Raw genomic sequence first — 2,490 nt, 5'->3', positions numbered from 1 at the left:
TCCCTGCTCATCTGTTTTTAAAAAGTAAAATCCCTTTCATCCCTAGTGTGAAATTTTTAACAAAGTTTAATTTGCTGTTAAAGATTGCACAAGGCAACATAATTCCAGCTTACTCTCAAATCAGGAACAGGATCTGAATGTTAATCTCAGCTCCACCCCTAAGAGCTGTTTGAGGCAGTACTCATGTGAATTTCAGATACCAAAAATCATTTCAGAGTCCACCTCCTCTGGTCTTTTAAAATATCCTTTAAAAGAATATTCTTACTCCTACTATCCCAGTAGTACGAGGTGCATATTAAATCATCAGCAATAAAGCTCTTATCAAAAGGCTAGATGAAATATGTCTTTGTTGCTTTATTAAACATCCTTTGGTCAATTGTGACACTGTCTAGCAAGAGGCACTATTCCTCAAGGCAGTCTATAATATACCAAACTGGTACAAAGTTAATAGAACCTACAAGAAAAAGAGGCATAATATGATCAAATAAATTTGGACACACCAGGAAAGCTGAATTTAGTAAAAGTAACCAGGTTTTTTTTTTTTTCTTTTTCTTTACAAGATTTCCGAAAGCTTTCAGTTTATTCATTTGAATTATGAACCCCCCAAGAATGAGAGAGCACATGCATAGTTTCTCAAAGCAGATGGAGGAGGAGGTGCACGGACTACAGAACGAGACAGCTGGGCACAGATCCAGATTTAGTTTATTGTCACTCTACGAGCTTAGGTAGTGAAAAATCTTCCTGAGACTTAAGTTTCCTCATGTGCCATACGATGCAGTGGATAAGAGACAGCCTCTGGAGAAAGACTCACTAAGGCTCGGATCCCAGGGCTGTCACTCGTTCACTCGCGTTCTTAGGCAAGTTCTTTCTACAAGCTCTTTGTATCTTGGAATTCCCTTTAGAAAAACAAAAGTAGACAATAGCATCTATGCCAAGGTTTATCTTAAGGATTAAATTGCTCAGTCATTTCAAAGTGCCGTGAAGGACAGATGCTCAATAAAGGTGATTTTCTTTCTCTACTTTCCCTTCCATCTCTCACTCAGGAGCTCAAAACCTCTGTGTTGCCACTGGTTATCTTGATTTTTCCCCACCTTGCTTTTTTCCTGGAACTGGATCGCAACCTCACATTTTTAAATCCTCATTCAATTTGTATGTTATTTCCTGAATGGTCCACCTTATTTTAACATTCAGTATGTTGTGCACTCTGCAATTTATTCCCTTTTATGGTCGCATGGCATTGAAAGGAAATTTTAAAGAGCACTAATGATGTATATTCAAACAACCACACCAAAAATCAGGTAAATGGTACTCTACAGCAAACTACTGTGTCCCAAGAGAATACCTTGCCTTCAGTTGCTCATATGATACTATGCTTCTCTCTGAAAGGAAGCAACTTATACACAACAATTGATGTAAGAGAGAAAAGAATGGAATGAGAATAAGTCATTGGGGTTCTGTTTTGACACCACAATCTCGGGCTTCGGTTCTTATCTCCGTTAAAAAGAAAAGTTAAATCAAGGTTTCTCCTAACTGTGAAATTTAATTGATAGAGTGAAAAGAGAGATTCTTCTGAAAATAATATGCACACATTTTTAGACGTATCTGAATAAACTACTACAGTGCAACCATCTTAAATCTGGTAATGTCTAGCATCCACATTACTTCAAGTTTTTACCCTTGTTATCAGTCTCCTCAATTCCAAGTCAAATGCACATACTTCAGTTCTTATTATTCTTAACCTGTCTACAACTTGTGACAGTTGGTTATTGATTGCTGTCTTGTGACATTTCTTCTCTTTTAGCATGCATGATACACCACTGTCCTAATTTACTGTTATCCTTCAAGTTATGCCTTCTCAGTTCTCCACACTACAGTCTCATCTATGTCTATCTTTAAAGTTCTACCTTTGGTTGTCTTTATGTATGCCACATACTCTCTGTAGCCCATGGTGCCTTCACCCAGAAATTCAATCACTACTGATTGAATTCATCAAATATTGTTTTAGGGCCTATACGTATTTGAAGTCTCACGATAGCCACAGGAAGCAGTATTATAGGAGTAGACATAGTTCCTGAAATCATAGAATACACACACACACACACATCTACAAATTGTGATAAATATCTTTAAATAAATGGATATGGTGCTATGTCAAAAATTATTAGACTGAGATGTAATGAAGAGCTACTTTAAAGTGGTTAGAGAGGCTAATGGAGAAAAAATTAAAGAGGGAAGTCCTAGGGTATTAGATGTCAAGATTATGAGCCAAACAACAAATCTCAAAAATTGTGCATGTATATGAAATCATATACAGGATGTTCTCTTCCTACAATGTAATTCAACTACAAATAAGTAGCAAAAAGTAAATGAAAATATTCATGTATTATTTAAATGAAGTAGTCCACTTCATGTATTATTTAAATGAAGTAGTCCACTTCATGTATTATTTAAATGAAGTAGTCCACTATTTATAGTGGAATACCAGACCAC

The sequence above is a fragment of the Ovis canadensis genome, chromosome 5, assembly GCF_042477335.2.
Source record: "Ovis canadensis isolate MfBH-ARS-UI-01 breed Bighorn chromosome 5, ARS-UI_OviCan_v2, whole genome shotgun sequence".
NCBI lineage: Eukaryota > Metazoa > Chordata > Mammalia > Artiodactyla > Bovidae > Ovis > Ovis canadensis.
This window is presented reverse-complemented; position numbering follows the sequence as displayed.